Raw genomic sequence first — 19,858 nt, forward strand, 5'->3', positions numbered from 1 at the left:
ATCTCTACCAGGCAATCATCCTGATTTATATGCATGGTGGCAGGGCATGTCCCAAAATGATAGAGAATGTCTCCATTCTTACCCACCATCACCATGATATATGGTTAATTTGGAATGGCATGTTTTCAATAATTTTTTCCTGACCTTTGATTTTCATGACTGTTGAGCATTTGTAGATAATTGTGTTCAGTGCAATGAGAAACTCATGATTCATTACATTGTTAACATGGACATTTTCAAAAGACCAGTCATTTCCTGTGACATCAAATGAGAAAAAGTGCTCAAACAACCCAAACAGCTTTTTTTGTTCAGATGGCATATTAAACATGAATGAAGTGAAATAGAATCTAAAGGTCACCATTAAAATATGTTTTGAAGCCTGAAAAGCGCATCAAAATGTGATGAACTTGATTTTTCATTAAAAAATACTGGGCCCTTTCACTAAGCTGTACTAAAAAGGCCATGCGCTATGACTAGCATGTGAGTTTCCCCATTCGCTGAGGCCACTTTTAGCATGGTTATAAAATGCCACACTTCCATGTTTTCTATTAATGGCCAAGCAGTGCTTGGTCATTAGTGCATGAGCCCTTACTGACATCTCTAGTAGGTGGAAAGGACTCATGTACTATCCATGACTAATTGGTTGACATGCAGCGATATAGCTGCACTAACCGGTTAATGCTGGGCATGCCTACATGCGATAGGGAGTCCAAAAAAGCGCAAAGGCAGAAGCACGTAGCCAAAAAAGCTCAAGGAGTCTTCAAGAGTGGGGGCATCACAACAGTATTTTATTGATCAGACCCGACATGGTCCATGTTTCGGCGAAACCGCCTGCATCAGGGATCTTATAGGAGATATGATCCTCAGATGTGTCAATGAATCAATGACTGAGCAGTCCTTTTACTAAGGTGCACTGAAAAATGGCCTGCATGTTTTGAGCGCGTGCTGCGCGCGTGCAGAATTATTTTTCAGCATACCTATACAAAATTGCCTTTTTAAAATTTTTGCTGAAAATGGACTTGTGGCAAAATTAAAATTGCCGCATGTCCATTTTGGGTCTGAAACCTTACCAGCAGCCATTGACCTAGCGGTAAGGTCTCACGCGGTAATGACCTACGCGCATCAAATGGCACTTGACACGCATAGCTGCTGCGCATCAGAAATGAAAAAATATTTTTCACACGCGCATAGCGGATGCGCACCAAAATTGAAATTACTGCAAGGGCCACGCAGTAACCGGATGGTAACTCCAATTTGGTGCACATTGGGTGTGCCTAGGCGCCTACGTAGCTTAGTAAAAGGGCCCCTGAATTACAAAGTAACAATCTTAGATGCTGAATTGTAATGCAGTAAAACGTTTGCATTGCTGTTTTTATGCTCAGTGCCGGTTTATGGTTTCTCTGGCATCTCATATTGACAGTCATTGATTCACTGACACATTCAAGGATCATATTTCCTATAAGACCCCTGACGCAGGCAGTTTCAGCAAAACAAGGACCATTTTGGATCTGATCACTAAAGTACTGTTTAATATTCCCTTATCTCTTGTTTGTCCTGTTTGTCTGTCCTAATTAGATTGTAAGCTCTGTCGAGCAGGGACTGTCTCTTCATGTTCAAGTGTACAGCACTGCATACATCTAGTAGCGCTATAGAAATGATAAGTAGTAGTAGTGATGCCCCACTCTTGAAGACTCCTTGTGCTTTTTTGGGCTACTTGTGTGCTAATGCTAACATTTATCCTCTCGGACCAAACAGGAGAATGCTCCTTCGCCGGAGCCCTTTTTTCGCGCTATAGCGAAATTAATGCAAGTTACCCAGGCTGTCTTTAAGGCACTTACCACTTGAACTCTGTACGATCGCTATATCTACAATTTGACCCCTGAGGCAGGCGCCTTTTTGGCGCCGAAACACGGCCCGTGTCGGGTCTTTGGCTAATAAAGTACTCCTGTTGTCTCATTCTTGAAGGCCCAGTGTTGCTTTTTTCTTTTGAATGCTAACATTAGCAACAGACAGATAGTCAACAAAGAGAAAATGCTTCTTTTATGGTCATTCTAGAAATGGGCTTAGCACACAAGAAAGACCTGCGTTCTGATGTGCTAAGCCCATTTATTAGCACAACTTAGTAAAAGAGCTGTCTACATGGGGACTAATTTCCACATTAACATCCAATGTGAAAGGGAGCCTGAAATGAGCAGCACCTGCTTCTCACAGTTAACATGGAAGTAGTTACCATGAATTAACGATTAATGCGGAAAATTATGCAGCACAGAAAACACTACCTCAATAGATATTTCTTACTGTTTTTCATTATCTGCAGTACAGTTAACACATGTTAAAATATTTTTCTCTGTGTTAACCGAATGGGAAACTACTGGAACTGCCTCTAACAGTAAAGGCAGAGGTTTTGCAGTCATCAAGCAGTAATTTTGGCAATTACCATGCAGTAACTACTAACCTTATCACAATGTAGTAAGTAGAATCTTATTATTATTTGCTTTCTTACACTATTTATATCCAGTTTTACATCAGTGCTTATCAGAAAAAGAAATACAGGGGCCATTTTACAAAGGCGCACTGAAAAATGGCTTGTGGTAGTGCAGATGTGTGTCTTGGGCATGCGCAGAACCATTTTTCAGCGCACCTGTAAAAAATGCCTTTTATTTATTTTTGCTGAAAATGGACACGTGGCAAAATGAAAATTGCCACGTGTCCATTTTGGGTCTGAGACCTTACCACCAGCCATTGACCTAGAGGCAGTGCTTTTTTTGTGTCGGTATGCAACGGTACGGCGTACCGGCACCTTTTTCTCCTCCTCCCCTCCCATTACTTCCAGCGATTCTCCGCCTCTCTCCTGCCCTCCCATCGACGTGCAGCGATTTTTCCGTCCCTCCCTTGCCCTCACCTCTCTCATATCCAGCGATTCTTCGTCCCTCAGTGTCCTCCTTCACTGCCTGCCAGCCAGTCGGACTCAGAAGCGAACGGTGCAGGCAGCGATTGGCTGGCAGTGTCGTAGCTTCCTTCTGCAAGTCCCGCCTATGCGTAAACAGGAAGTTGTAGGCGGGACATGCAGAAGGAAGCTACGACGCTGCCAGCCAATCGCGGCCTGCACCGTTCGCTTCTGAGTCCGACGCTGGCTGGCAGGGAGTGAAGGAGGACGCTGAGGGACGAAGAATCGCTGGATATGGGAGAGGTGAGGGCAGGGGAGGGATGGAAAAATCGCTGCACGTCGATGGGAGGGCAGGAAAGAGGCGGAGAATCGCTGGAAGTAATGGGAGGGGAGGGCAGGGGAGAGAGAATTGCTGGAAATCAATGGGAGGGAAGGGCAGGGGAGAGAGAATTGCTGGAAATCAATGGGATGGGAGGGAAGGGCAGGAGAGAGAGAATTGCTGGAAATCAATGGGATGGGATGGGAGGGAAGGGCAGGGGAGAGAATTGCTGGAAATCAATGGGATGGGATGGGAGGGAAGGGCAGGGGAGAGAGAATTGCTAGAAATCAATGGGATGGGAGGGAAGGGCAGGGGAGAGAGAATTGCTGGACATGGGAAGGGCAGGGGAGAGAGAATTGCTAGAAATCAATGGGATGGGAGGGAAGGGCAGGGGAGAGAGAATTGCTGGACATGGGAAGGGCAGGGGAGAGAGAATTGCTGGAAATCAATGGGATGGGAGGGAAGGGCAGAGGAGAGAGAATTGCTGGACATGGGATGGGAGGGAAGGGCAGGGGAGAGAGAATTGCTGGACATTGATGGGAGGGCAGGGATGAGATAATTGCTGGACATGGAGGGGAGGGCAGGGAAGATAGAATTTCTGGACATGGAGGGGAGAGAGGAGAATCGCTGGACAGGGAGGGGAGGACAGGGAAGAAAGAATTGCTGGACATGGATGAGAGGAGAGAGAGGAGAAATGCTAGAAATGGATGGAGAGGAGAGCAGGAGATAGAGGAGAATTGCTGGACATGGATGGATGGAGGAGTTGGCTAGGAGAGAGGAGAAATGCTGACTTGGATGGAGGAGAGGGGAGAGAGAATTATTGCTTTATATGGATACAGAGGAGGGAAGAGAGATGAGAAATGCTGGACATAGATGGAGGGAAAGAGAGAGGAGAAGTGCTGGACATGAATGGAGGGGAGGAAAGAAAAAAGAAGATGCGCATGGATGGAGATGAGGGAAAGGGAAGAGAGGAGAAAAACTGCACATGGATGGAGAAAATAGGCAAAAGCTGGATCCATGTTATTCCTCCTCCAGTCAATTCCATGGAGGAGGACCCAGCTTTTACTTATGGATGCAGGGCAACAAAAGAAGAAGAAAGGAGGAAAGTAAAGAAATAAATGGAAAGGAAGCCCTGGAAACGGAGTTAAGAGAACAGATAGAGAGCAGCAGAATCAGAGACTGGGACCAATATGGATAGAAAACAAAGTCACCAGACAACAAAGGTAGAAAAAAATCATTTTATTTTCATTTTAGTATTTGGAATTTGTCTTATTTTGCACTGGGTATACTGGAGCTGTAACAGCTTACAGAAATTATTTATAATGAAAAAAAATCACATTATTTTATCTCCTATACTAGTATAATATTTTCAATGATGTCTGTTTATATGCGCCATGGCTGGTATAAGGGGTGTGGCTAATGTGGGTGTGGCTATAATAGGGGCGGTGCCATGTGTGGTGACCCCGCCCACAATGAGTACCGGCACCTTTTTTTCTACAAAAAAAGCACTGCCTAGAAGTAATGTCTCGCATGGTAACTGGGCAATAATGACCTATGTGCATCAAATGCCACTTGGCGCACACCCAATACGCACATCCAAAATTTCTTTTTTTTGGACGCGCGTTTCGGATGTGTGCCAAAAATGAAATTAAAGCAAAATCCACATGGTAGCTGGGCAGTAACTCCATTTTGGCGTGCGTTGGGCATGCATAGACGCTTACACGGCTTAGTAAAAGGGCCCTTCACTTTTTGATGGGCACACAGATTCCTGCAACAGGACCTCATCCCTCCTAACATTCAGCCAGGTCTCTTGGTTCTTATAAACACTGAATACCAGCTTTTCATTTCCAAAAGGATATCAATCAAAGTCATCTAGAATGAAACAATTATAAGGAAACTCATTTTTATTAGGTTGGGCCCTTAAAATGAAGGATGGACTTAGGGCCAGCACAACTTGTAAGGCTCCCTAAGTGCAGAACACCATAAAGAAATGATCAATTTTGGGGAAACTGCTAAAATATCAGAGCCTTAAGGCTAATATGCCCCCTAATGAAATTAGAACATTTACCTTTAAATAATTTATAAGTGAATCATTGTGTACCTCTATGACTTTTCATATTCATTGGTGTTTACACAACATGTAAGTTTTAAGGGGCTAGCTACTAAGGATGGGCTGCTGTTTGTGTGCACTATGTTTAAAGGGGGGGGGGGGGTACAAGATGATATACCGCCTTTCTGTGGTTTTTGCAACTACATTCAAAGCAGTTTACATATTATATATAGGTACTTATTTGTACCTGGGGCAATGGAGGGTTAAGTGACTTGCCCAGAGTCACAGAGGGTTCACTCTTCTTAAAGTGGGCACTATGAGCAAAGAGGCACTATTCTACTCATCTTCAGAGTATGCACGCTTTCGATAACACTCGTATATGCACGATATCAAGAAAAGAGTACACCCTTTACGAAGAGTGGGCCTTCTTTGCATATTTGTGTACTCATTTGCAAAAAATGTGCACTCTTGAAAGCTTTGGTTCCAGAATGAAAAAATCCTGAAAAAAGTGACACTTTTTTTTGTGGCTGCCCACTCCTATTAAATACTGTACTTTCCAAGATACAAGCAGGTCACACTTAGAAAAAACAAAGGGTCAAACTGAGACATGGAGGGGCATTTTCGAAAGGGACGTCCACGTTTCGATTTGGACGTCCTCGCAAAATGTCCCGATCCAGGGGCGGGAAAACCCGTATTTTCAAAACAAGATGGACGTCCATCTTTCATTTCGATAATACGGTCAGGGATGTCCAAATCCTGAAATTTGGTCGTCCTTAGAGATGGTTGTCCCTAGACATGGACATTTCTGATTTTCAGTGATTTTCAAAACCAAGGACATCCATCTCAGAAAGGATCAAATGCAAGCCATTTGGTTGTGGGAGGAGCCAGCATTTGTAGTGCACTGGTCCCCCTGATATGCCAGGACACCAACCGGGCACCCTAGGGGGCTCTGCAGTGGAATTCAGAAATTGCTCCCAGGCACATAGCTTCCTTACCTTGTATGCTGTACCCCCCTCCAAAACCCACTATCCCCAACTGTACACCACTACCATAGCCCTTACGGGTGAAGGGGGGCACCTAGATGTGGGTACAGTGGGTTTGTGGTGGGTTTTGGAGGACTCGCTGTCTCCTCCACAAATGTAACAGGTAGGGGGGCATGGGTCTGGGTCCGCCTGCCTGAAGTGCACTGCACCCACTAAAACTGCTCCAGGGTCCTGCATACTGCTGCGATGGACCTGAGTATGACATCTGAGGCTGGCATAGAGGCTGGCAATCAATATTTTGAAAGATATTTTTTGAGGGTGGGAGGGGTTAGTGACCACTGGGGGAGTAACAGGAGGCCAACTCCGATTCTCTTAGGTGGTCATCTGGTCATTTCAGGCACCTTTTTGCGCCTTGGTCGTAAGAAAAACACAACTATGTAAAGTCGTCCAAGTGTTCGTTAGGGACATCCTTGTTTCTTTCGATTACGAGGTCAAGGACGTCCAAGTGTTAGGCACGCCCAAGTCCCGCCTTCGCTACACCTGTGACACGCCCCCTTGAACTTTGGCCGTCCCTGCGACGGAAAGCAGTTGGGGACGTCCAAAATTGGGTTTTGATTATACCGATTTGGACGACCCTGGGAGAAGGACGTCCATCTTCCGATTTATGTCGAAAGATGGGCATCCTTCTCTTTCGAAAATGAGCCCAATAGTAACACAAAAATATACTAATTGGAAGCAGATAATGGCCACACGATCCATCCAGTCAGTCCTACAAGATGGCCAGTGCTGTTCCTACCACTCAGTGCAGGTTACACTCTTTAATGAATGGCAATTTGACGTTTAAGCCATCTTACTGTGGCTTTTTTTCTGAGTGAAGCAGTGGTATCTGTGGGATTGTTTTATTTTGTAATAGGTGGTTGCCAAATTTTGTATTCTTTGAGACCTTTGTTGCTTTCACACTTTCTGCTTAGACTAAAGGTGAACACCAGTAATTTCTAATCTTTTAAAGAATTTTCAAAACTCTGTAGTGTTTGACCACCATTATGCCTTGCATTATTTTTTTTTTTGTAAACATGCCTTAAGGGCAAAGTTTTATGGCATGTGCAGTGGCAACTAAGAAAGCAAATATTTTGTTTTCACTTTGCTCACACCTTTTTCAGTAGTAGCACAAGGTGAGTTACATTCAGGTACACTGGATATTTCTCTGTCCCAGGGGGGCTCACAATCTAAGTTTGCATCTGAAGGAATGGAGGGTTAAGTGACTTGCCCAAGATCACAAGGAGCACTAGTGGGATTTGAACCAGCCACCTCTGGATTACAAGACTGGTGCTCTAACCACTAGGCCACTCCTCCACTCTGAGTAGAATGTTAGGTATTATAAGGAAAGGAATGGAAAGCAAAAATGAGGACATTATAATGCCTTTGTATCGCTCCATGGTGCGACCGCACCTTGAATATTGTGTGCAATTCTGGTCACCACATATCAAAAAAGATTTACAAGAATTAGAAAAGGTACAGAGAAGGGCGACAAAAATGATAAAGGGGATGGGACAATTTCGCTGTAAGGAAAGATAAAGTGGCTAGGGCTCTTCAGCTTGGAGAAAAGACAATTGAGGAGAGATATGATAGAGGTCTATGAAATAATGAGTCGAGTGGAACGGGTAGACATGAATTGTTTGTTTACTCTTTTCAAAAATACTAGCACTAGGGGGCACGCAATAAAGCTACAAAGTAGTAAATTTAAAACAAATCGGAGAAAATATTTCTGCACTCGTGGTTAGCCAGTTATATCATTCAATATAGCCAGTTAGCTGCTATGCGTTAAGTGGTAATATTCAACAGAGATAACCAGCTACATCGCACTGAATATTAGTACTTAGCCCAGTGAATCCCAAACCTGGTCCTGGAGGCACCCCAGGCAATCAGGTTTACAGGATATCCACAATGAATATTCATGAGAGATATTTGCATACACTGTCTCTACTGCATGCAGATCTCTCTCTTGAATATTTAATCTGACGTACACCTGGCTTCATCGAAAGAAACTGCCTACATCGCCTCTGGGTTTCCTTAGCGATGTCCAGAAAACTTTGTATCTTAAGTCCCAAGAATGTCCTTAAAAAAACCCTCTCTCATTAACCAATCATTATCCGGTGTTAACATCACTGTAGCTACCAAAGTAGCCACAGTGGCAGAATCCATATCCAATGATTCCAAGATATCAGATACATTCAAAGGAGCTGCATTTCGACCCACATTTTGTTGGCCTTCCAAAGGTTTATTTGGCAAGTAATAAACTTGAAAAAAGGTGGAATTTTCTCTCCTGCAACTCCTCCTTCAGATATTGTTTCAATGTATCTCTAGATGTAGAAACAAACACCCAAGGGAAGTTTAAAATTTATTTATTTATTTGTTACATTTGTATCCCGCATTTCCCCACCTATTTGTAGGCTCAATGTGGCTTACATAGTACCGGAGAGGCATTTGCAGACTCCGGTGTAAACAAATACAAAGTGATATTGTGGTAAGATAAAGTTCATGTGGCACAGCCACATTAGGGAATCGTACAACGGAAGAGTTGTGTTATGTCCATTACATACTTTAGTTTTGTTGTGTTGCAGAGATCAGGCATTTATGTTGTATTGGTAGGGTATGCCTTTTTTAAAAGGTTAGTTTTTAGTTTTTTCCGGATGTTTAGGTGGTCGTATGTAGTTTTCAAGGCTTTTGGTAATGCGTTCCACAGTTGTGTGCTTATGTAGGAGAAACTGGGTGCGTAAGTTGATTTGTATTTGAGTCCTTTGCAGCTTGGGTAGTGCAGATTTAGGTACGTTCGTATTGATTCGGATGTGTTTCTAGTTGGTAGGCCGATCAGGTTTGTTGTGTATCCCGGGGCTTCACCGTAGATGAAAATTATTACTCCTAACACAGGGCTCCTTTTGCCAAGTGGTGGTAAAAGGTTTCTTGCGGTGGCATCGGTTCATGGGTTTGTCACACGTCGAGGCCCCCATTTTACTACCACAAGTAAAAGGCTTTTTCTTTTAAAGGAAGAAAATGACTGTGTGGTAAGTTAAACACTGCCATTTCCTGGGGGAGCATTTACCACCTCTTATTTAGGAGGCAGTAAGGGCTTCGTCTCTTCTGCTAAGAGCTGTACAGATTGGATTAAATTCAATAAAGTAGTCCAGCAGTAACCAGGCAGTGCACTGCGCTGCCCGATTACCCCCAGGCACATCCCTGCCTCTTGAAGTTTGATGTGCTGGAAATGGCGCACAGTGGTAGAGCCAAATTGCCGCAGTTGGAGTGCCATGTTTTCATAAAAGAGCCCCATAATTCTCAAATGACTCAGACTTGCTAATTCAACTTGAAATATCCTTTGTGATAATGGTCTGAACCCTCTGGGTCTCAGACAAATCCTTTTCTAGTTTTTTTCAGCTTGATAGACTGCAAGGTGATTCCTCATCATAGCAGGAAACTGTTACACCGCTTCCAGTGTTTCTTTTGTCTAAACCGGCTGAGGTCACTTAGACAATTTATGGCACTTAATTGCAGACTTGGCTAGAGCTTTGTGTCTTCAAATTCATGTCTTGGAGCAAAACGTGTCACACATTGAAGCATAGATCCCATTTTATGTAATGAGATCTAGTTAATAATTGGATTAACAGCAAAAGTGTGTGTGTTTTACTGTGCTCTGCCTTGGATAGAGGTGGAATATAAATATGTTACCATTAAATGCATCTTAACAGTAGTCCACTTTAAAAATAATTATACCCCTTAGTGGAGTGGAGATGTAGCTTAGTGGTTAGAGCAGCAGGCTTGACATCTAGGGGTGTCTGGTTCAAATCCCACTGCTTCTCCTTGTGATCATGACAAACCACTTAACCCTCTGTTGCCTCTGGTACAAGATTTGATTGTGAACCCTCCAGGGGACCTAATATGACTGTGTGTAACTCACTATGAGCTCTTGATGAGGCAATTAGTTGACCCATGCTAACTGCATAAGTGTGTGATAAGTATTGTGTGCTGACTTCAATGTACAGTCCACACCCATATCCTATTCAGTTCTGGGCCCTTAATCAACATGCAGGTAATGCATGAATCAGTGTACACTGTCATGTCATGCATTAACTGTTAGCACATGCTATTTAGCTCTTTACTGGACACACTTCAGTACACATTCATCTCTGGCAAATATCTTTCTGTCATACCATGATATCTATTTATTATCCATCTATATCTATCTATCTATCTATCTATCTATCTCTCTCTCTCTCTCTCTCTCTCTCTATATATATATATATATATATATATGTTTCATAAACATCTCCTTTATGGCAGCTATTATTTGGTAAAACCTGAATAGTTCTAGCTATTCACCCTCTAGAGCATACATCCCTTTCAAACATGATTTGGCAGAAATCACCAATGAAATCAACCTTGGCTTGCACACCATGAACTCATGGGCAAATGCATTCCAACTAAAACTCAATACAGAAAAAACACATTGCCTTATCCTCTCATCCCAATACTACACAAGCATACCTACAAACTTAATCACTCCAGATTACACCCTCCGTATCTCAGATAACCTGAAAATCCTTGGTGTCACAATCGACAGGAACCTTACACTCGAAAGCCAAGTTAACTCTACAATCAAGAAAATGTTCCACTCAATGTGGAAACTCAAACGCGTAAAACCATTCTTCCCAAGGGCAATGTTCCGCAACCTGATACAATCAATGGTACTAAGCCATGCCGACTACTGCAACGGAATTTACTTGGGATGCAAAGACCAACTCAAAAGGAAGTTACAGACCGCTCAAAATACAGCAGACAGACTTATATTTGGAAAATTGCGATTCAAAAGCACCAAACCCCTTCGAGAAAAGTTACATTGGCTCCCAATTAAAGAACGTATTACTTTCAAAGTCTGCACCCTGGTCGACAAGATTATCTATGGCAATGTCCTGGGATATATGTACGACCTCATAGACCTGCCAACCAGAAACTCAATTAGATCATCACGAACATACTTAAATCTTCACCACCCTAGCTGCAAAGGTCTTAAGTACAGATCAATTTATGGATACGCAACTCTGGAATGCACTACCAAAAGCCGTAAAGACAGCATACGACCACCTCAGCTTCCAGAAATCACTAAAGACCAACTTATTCGAAAAGGCATACCCTTCTGATTGAACTTAAATGCTTAACTCAGCAATACAACAAACAAAAACTTGTAATGAACACATGGAGGGGCATAATCGAACGGTGCCAGCCAAATCGATGGGCAACCATCTTCGAGACTGGCTCCGTGAAGGGGCGGAGCCAAGCGTATTTTTTAAATACGCTTGGAGCCGGCCAAATCGCTCGCCGGGTGTAGATGAGATGGCCGGCTCCGATTTTCAGCCATAAGGGAAACCAGGCCCGGCCATCTCAAACCCGGCAAAATGCAAGGCATTTGGTCATGGGAGGAGCCAGCATTTGTAGTGCACTGGCCCCCCTGACATGCCACGACACCAACCGGGCACCCTAGGGGGCACTTGTAAAAAATTTAAAAATGAAAACAATTAGCTTCCAGGTGAATAGCACCCTTCCATTGTGTGCTGAGCCCCCCAAATCTCCCCCAAAACCCACTGGCCACAACTCTAAAGCATTATCATAGCCCTAAGGGCTGCAGGGGGGCACCTACATGTGGGTACAGTGGGTTTTGGGGTTTTTTGGAGGGCTCACATTTACTACCACAAGTGTAACAGGTAGGGGGGGCATGGGCCTGGGTCCACCTGCCTGAAGTGTGCTGCATCCACTACAAACTGCTCCAGGGACCTGCATACTGCTGTCAGGGAGCTGGGTATGACATTTGAGGCTGGCATACAGGCTGGCAAAAAATGTTTTATTTTTTTTATTGTGTGTGTGGGAGGGGGGAGTAAGGGGAGGTGATCCCTGATTCCCTCCGGTGGTCATCTGGTCAGTTTGGGCAGTTTTTGGGGATTTGGACCTGAAAAAAAAGGTCCAAATAAAGCGGACCAAATTCTCGTGAAGGCTGGCTTTCTTTTTTCCATTATCGGTTGAGAACGACCGTCTCTTAACCATGCCCCCGTTCCACCTTCGCTACCATGCCGACACGCCCCCTTGAACTTTCGCCGGCCCCACGACAGAACGCAGCTGAAACCACCCAAAATCGGCTTTCGATTATGCCGATTTGGCTGGATTCAGGAGATCGCCGCCCATCTCCCGATTTGTGTCAGAAGATGGGCGGCGATCTCTTTCGAAAATCAGCTGGATTATAACCCCTCTTCTCTATGATTCCCTACTGTGTTTGTAACATATTTATTTCACTGACTATAACATTACTCTGTATTTGTTTCATCACTGGAGGTAGATACTGCCTCACGGTATTATGTAAACCACATTGAGCCTGCAAATAGGTGGGAAAATGTGGGGTACAAATGTAGCAAATAAATAAATTGATATCCATTTATAAATTTTCATGTAACAGCATTCTTTATGAGCAGGTTCACCTGTAGTATATAGCAAATAAGTAACTGCATTTCAGTTCTAATTTTGTGGGGGAATTAATATCTTGTACCCTAACAAAATTGTAAAAACGATCCATCACCTTGGAAATCTCTAGCCTCTTCTATAAATTGTTTAATGAGTTTTATGCTCTAGTTTGAATATGTACTTAATAATGTGGATTAAATGCTGAAATAAAATATATGCACACATGGATCATTAGGTAATGCATTTGTGAAGTGTCCCTGTTATTTGCTGTGTTTTATATTGATGGCATCTAGAAAATATAGCACTAAGTGAAATATTAATTTTCTTTGGTCTAATTACTAGGTCAAAATTCCCTCTTCTTTACTTTCATTTCTGCAAATTCCATATACAGAGAACAGTAGTAAAAAAAATTATTTGTAAAGCAACAATGGTAAACTACATATATATCAGAGTGAATGAGAATGCTAATGTTGAAAGAACAAAGTCTCTCATTTATCCTCTGCTGGGTTTCTAAGCTTATTACTGATACTATCATCTATCTGATACAGAAGAGAAGCAGTCGGTAATGAGATACAGACAGTTATATCTTACAATCTGAGTACAGTGAAAACAATAAAAACAAGGGCCAGAGAAAACGAGCAAAACTAATTTAACAAAGTATTTTTTTCATAAAGCTTCTTTCTAATCTTGAATTTAATAACTCCCTTTATTCATCAACTTTTAGGTCATAGGTGAGCCTATCCACATAGGGGCTGAAATTTAGCCGTCATGATCACTACAATAAGCTCCAGCTCTGGTGCTTAGTGTATTAAACTGTTCTCTGTGACACACACACATTTGAGCCCTGTCTCCAGCTCATACACCTAAATGCCCTCTTCATACTCATTGGCTTCCAACTGCTCCCCTGCCCCTGTGATCTAGCATCTCTTTTTCCCTTTCCTTCTCCACCCTTCCCTCAGCACAACATCTCTCGCTCTTGCCCTCTGCCCCCTCGGTGGCTCATCAACCTTGTCTCCGGCTGGCACAAGTCCTTCCCTCTGTCATGCCCGGCCTTCTCTGGTGTAACTTCCTGTTTCTAGCACGCATGACATGACAGAGGGGTCTGTTGGGTGAGATTAGGATCCTTAGCAACTTCTTCAGGATCCTCTTCATTAACTTTACATGCAGCAGACCCTGTGGACTGCTCTTCATGGTGCTCCTCCTTAGTTACTTGACTTACTTGCTATGTTCCACTCTCCCTGCAGGTTTCTACAGATGCCTCACTACATGGCTGCATCCTGGCTGGTCCTCATCAGAAGCAGTGGTCTCCACTGCAGATAGGAAATAATAGCACACCATCAATGCCTTTTTGACATAGGCATTTACGCATATAGGGGAAGATTCTATATATGGCGCTTAAAAAATCGGTGCATAAATCAATGCCAACTAAACATATTCTTTAAGCAGCACCTAGATTTAGGCACGGTATATAGAATACAATTAATTGATACCCCAGCTCCTAAAACTATGCACATCCATTTACATCAAAGGAAATGTGGCATAAATCCTGGTATGTAGATTTAGGCAGATTAGGCCATATTCTATAACTATGCGCATAAATTTTGGAATGCCCATGAAACACCCATTTCCCCTTTTTACCTGCACACATTATAACTTATGCACTCTGCATTACAGAATGTGCTTAGAGAGTTGTGTGCGTAAATTTTAATTATTACCAATTAGTGCTTCTTATTGCATGTTAAGAGCTATTATCGATGCTGATTAGCTTGTTAAGCCAATTAAGTTACACGCATTGTTATAGAATACGCTTGGATTTTGTCATGGCTCTCTAGGTGCACTATAGAATCTGGGAGATAATAACTGCACAAGTGCCCCAATCTCAATGCACTTCTCTGCCAGGGGTATCCAGAGGGTATCAATCATGAAGCATCTATCACATCATGTTAAAGATCTGCTTTCTGGAGCCTCATGTCTTCACTTTAATGCATAAATAGCCTTTCATATTCCAGGTCACCTAATCCACATGGCCATAGAGCTGGCACAGCTGTCTGTTGTCACCAGTGAAGACAGTTACTAGGGCTTGATTTGCACTACAGGAATGCCCATGTAACCTCAGACAGCATAATACAAGCATATAATGCAGACCACATCACAGAAGTGACATGTTTCTATCCCTGGCCACATCCAGTAAGCCCCAAAATCTTATTCAGCTGTGGCTGGTAGGGCTGGAAGTATAGCTCTTGATGTCCTGTGACCTGCACACAGTCTCCACTGGCCATCTGTAGCTGGAGTGTCAAGTGATTCAAGTTTGGTTGACACATAGGTATCAACATGGGAGGAGTCACGGGTGCCATGATATCTTCAACATTTTTCATCTCTTCCACCCTCCCCTCTGGGTGGGGTTTCTTTACCTCCTACCCCTGGGGTGTCAGCACTATAATGGGCAGAACTATAGAAGTATCACAACCAGCTGAAGCAGGTCCTTGAGCCTACACATATTCAAGACCTGCCGGCTTCCAAACCCTCTGAAACAGGAAGTTTGGAGGGGGTGGGAACCAGCAAGTCTTAAGCATGTACAGATCTTTAAGGCCCTGTACTGGCCAGCCCTGATACCTGTTCTGATAATTGTAGCATCAGGGAGAGAGGTAAGGAAATAAAAATGTTGGAGACCACAGAGGATGGAAGGAAAGAGAGATTGAACACCATGGGGGGAGGGAAGGAAAGAGATGCTGGACATCAGGAGAGGGGTTGAGAGGTAGTGGAGAGAAATTCTGGACACCATGGAGGAGGAGAGAAATGCTGGACATTGGGGGGAGAGTTTGAGAGGTAGGGAAGGAGAGAAATGCTGGATACAATGGGGGAGGGGAACATAGAGAGAGACTGGATACCACATAGGAAAGGAGAGAAGGATAGTGATGCTAGACATCAGGGAGGTAGAGGTTGAGATGTTGGGAAAAGAAAAATGCTGGACACCACCGGGGGAGGAGCAGAAGGAAAGAGAGACTGGAAACCACAGGGGAAGAGAGGGAAGGAGAGATATGCTGGACACCACAGGGAGGGGAGAGAAGGACACAGAGAGATACTGGATATCATGGGGGAATTGAGAGGTATGGAAGGAGAAACTTGCTGAATGCCATGGGGAGACTATGGGACGTTGGGTAAGGGAAGGGGGGATGCTGGGATTGGGCAGAGTTGGGGCCAGGGTGGAGTCAGAGACAGAGCTGGGAATAAGGTAAGGGGCAGACCTAGGGGTGAGTGGGGGCAGGGGCAGGGTTGGGTCAGAGTAGAGATGGGGGCAAGTTTGGGGCAGAGTTTTGTGCCCCCCAACAAAAAGGCTTTCTGCTGCCCCTGGGTTGACCCATGTATCATGCCAACCCATTGGTCAATGTCTTTCAGGCAGCAGCACCCAAACTAGAGCTCTGCATACATCTGGGGTAATTCTATAACAGTGCACCTATTTTTAGGGATCAAGAACACATGTAAATTAGCAAAATAACATCATATACTCAGATATATGTGCATATATATGTGTAAATACGATGCATAGTTACAAATGTAAATTATACAATACTATAATTTAAGTCCATTTTTCCCAATTTATGCATGAGCATTTATACCAGTTCTATGGCTGATATAAGTAGTTGCACTTAAATATAGGGGCCCTATATTCAGCCGGCAGCGATCAGAATTTTACTGACTGCCGCTGGCATTAAACCCAAAACTTCAATGCTGGGACATGACCAGTCTCCATCGAATTCCCTGATATAGAGAGCTGGTTGAGGGCCCCTTTTACCAAGCTGCAGCAAAAGGGGGCCAGCGCTGGCATTGGTGCATGTTTTACATGCGTGTCGAGGCTCCCTTTTGCCACAGCTGGTAAAAGGGAAGTCTTGCGTTCTTACATGGCCATTTCGGGGGGAGCCCTTACCACCACCCATTGAGGTGGTGTTAAGGGCTCCCGCATTAACCCAGCAGTAAACTGGTCAGTGTGCAACACGGCCCGATTATCGCCGGGTACGTTGGGGCACTACAAAAATAAATAAAGTTTTGTAGCGACAGAAATGACGGTGTGCTAGAGGTGGGAAGTACCGCCGAGCTGCTGTGGTAGATCGGCGGTACTTCCTGTATAGTGAGCGGGGCAGGATGAATTTGTAGTACTTGTAGCTATGTTTACAAAGGGTGGGGAAGGCAGAGGTTGTCTCATAGCTTGTGGCTGAAAGCATTGATAGGAGACATACAAGCCTGTCATAATATGCTCCAGCTTTAAAATATGTATGGCACTAGCAAAACTATTAATAGGAAACTAGAGTTTTAATTGCATATCTCTGAAGTAAAGATTTGGTGATCTCTAACATGCCTATATTGTGTCTGGTGTTTTTGACTGCATCAGTTGGGTGTGGTATCTGTCTCCATTACATAGATAAAACATAAAAAATGAAGGCAGAGTAAGGGGAGGTCATCCCCGATTCCCACCGGTGGTCATCTGGTCAGTTCGGGCACCTTTTCATGGCTTGGTCGTAAGGAAAAAAGGACCAAGTAACGTCGTCCAAGTGCTTGTCAGGGAAATGTGGGGTACAAATGAGATAATAAATAAATAAATAAATTATGGGTTGAGGACGCCCGTGTGTTAAGCATGCCCAAGTCCTGCCTTCGCTACACCTCCAACACACCCCTGGGAACTTTGGTCATCCCCGTGACGGAAAGCAGTTGGGGACGCCCAAAATCGGCTTTCAATTATGCCGATTTGGGCGCCCCTGGGAGAAGGACACCCATCTCCTGATTTGTGTCAAAAGATGGTTGTCCTTCTCTTTTGAAAATAAGCCTGAATGGCAACTATAGAGTCTACATATGGTCATGGGAAACATTAGCTTGGTTGTCAGCATGTGCATTGGTGTTTCTTAGGGGAAAGATTATTATTATTATTATTATTATTATTTATTGCATTTGTACCCCACATTATCCCACCTTTTTGCAGGCTCAATGTGGCTTACAGAGTGTTGTTATGATGTAGTCATTACAGGATCTTAAGTACAATCGCTGATAGGCTGAAGGATCTTAAGTACAATCGATAATAGGCTGAAGGTAAATGGATCTTAAGTACAATCAATGATAGGCTGAATGATCTTAAGTACAATCGATAATAGGCTGAAGGTAAATGGGGTTTTAGATGGAAAGGTGGTAGGTAAGGTAGTGTGAGAGGTGTTTTTTTTTTTTTAGTGCACATGAGTGTTGCACATGAGTGGTTTAAGGAATGATTTGTTTCATTGAGGATTATTTTTTAAGCTTTGTTGAAGAGATGTGTCTTCAAAAATTTGCGAAAGTTGGTTAGATTATCCATGGTTTTCAGGACCATGGGTAATGCGTTCCATATTTGTGTGCTTCTGTACACAAAAGTAGTGGCATATGACTGTATTTAATTCCTTTACAACTGGGGAAGTTCAGGTTGAGAAATTTGCAGGCCGATCTTTTGGCGTTTCTGGGCGGTAGGTCCACTAGATTTAACATATAGAGTGGGGAGTCTGCGTGGATGATTTTGTGAACAGTTGTGCAGATCTTGAACTCAGTTTGTTCTTTCAGCGGGAGCCAGTGCAGTTTCTCTCTTAGAGGCTTCGCATTTTCGTATTTAGTTTTTCAAAAAATGAGTCTGGCTGCGGTGTTCTGGGCTGTCTGGAGTTTTTTAATGGTCTGTTCTTTACAGCCTGCGTAAAGAGCGTTACAGTAGTCCAAGTGACTTATCACTAATGACTGTACTAGGGTGCGGAAGATGTTTCTTGGGAAAAAAGGTTTAATTCTTTTGACTTTCCACATCGAGTAGAACATTTTTTTCATTGTATTCTTCACGTGGGTATCGAGTATGAGGTTTCAATCAATGGTGACTCGAAGAATTTTGAGATTTCTGAAATAGGAAGTGTGCAGTATGGTGTGGTTATAGTGGGGTAGTTGTTTGTGTTATATTGGGAAGTGAGGACTAGACATTGAGTTTTTTCTGCGTTAAGTTTTAACTGGAAAGAGTCCGCCCAAGAGTGCATGATTTGGAGGCTCTGGTTGATCTCGTTGGTTATTTCGTTTAAGTCACTGTTGAATGGGATGTAGATCGTAACATCCCAGTATGGCATTACTTATGTACTTATACGTTTGGGAAGCTCACCAGGTGCCCTTGGCCTGGATTGGCAGCTGTCGTGGACAGAATGCTGGGCTCGATGGACCCTTGGTTTTTTCCCAGTATGGCATTACTTATGTACTTATGTACATCGTCAGCATATATGTAGGGGGTAAGGTTTTGATTAGCTAGAAGTGGTGTGTTTTGAATCTTACTGCTAACTGCTGTACCAGAGTTTTTGTGGATACATGCTGACACTTTTGTGCATGAGTAAGGCTGTACAGGTAGACAATATCTAGTTAGGATGTGCATGTAGGCACAACAGCAATCAGGTGTATGACCACCCATGAATGCCATCCTCCAATTCCCTCAGCATCTCTAGGGCCCTCCATCACCCCCACCTCTCCCAGGGGTATATGTCTCACATACTGGACATCCCCCATGGAATGTGGAACATAGGCCACAGATAGTTGTTCAGCCACATCTGCTAGTAATGTATGGATGCCTTGGCCATAAGAGATATGTACTGTGACAGGAGCAATATGGCTGTATCAATATCCAATATTGACTACTTAGGCATGAGGTATTATAGAATGAGATTAAGGAGGTGGTGCTTTATATATCCATTTTGCTAGATGCCTTAGCAAAGGGCCCTGCATAACAGTCTGGAATCTGCACCATGTTACAAAATAGCTAACTCCCTTTAGACAATGTCAGTACTGCTAACCCAAAAGGTTTTTTGGGAGATGGAATATTCAAATAAACATTGGGGCAACGATTTCTGGAACACTGCATTACCAAGAGAATAATGCCAGGACATCTTCATCATGGACTTTTGTGCATGGTGACTACATCTTTGCCCTTGCCAGGTATGAAACAGTAGTAGCCCTTATGACTGACCTCCCTGCTTGTTGTATTATGATATAGAATACATTGGACACATATTGTGCTGGTGCTGTTTGGGAATGTAGATGAATTCCTTAGCCATGCCAATTAAGATGTTCCCACAGCTTTCCAGCTG

This window comes from Microcaecilia unicolor, chromosome 3, assembly GCF_901765095.1.
Source record: "Microcaecilia unicolor chromosome 3, aMicUni1.1, whole genome shotgun sequence".
NCBI lineage: Eukaryota > Metazoa > Chordata > Amphibia > Gymnophiona > Siphonopidae > Microcaecilia > Microcaecilia unicolor.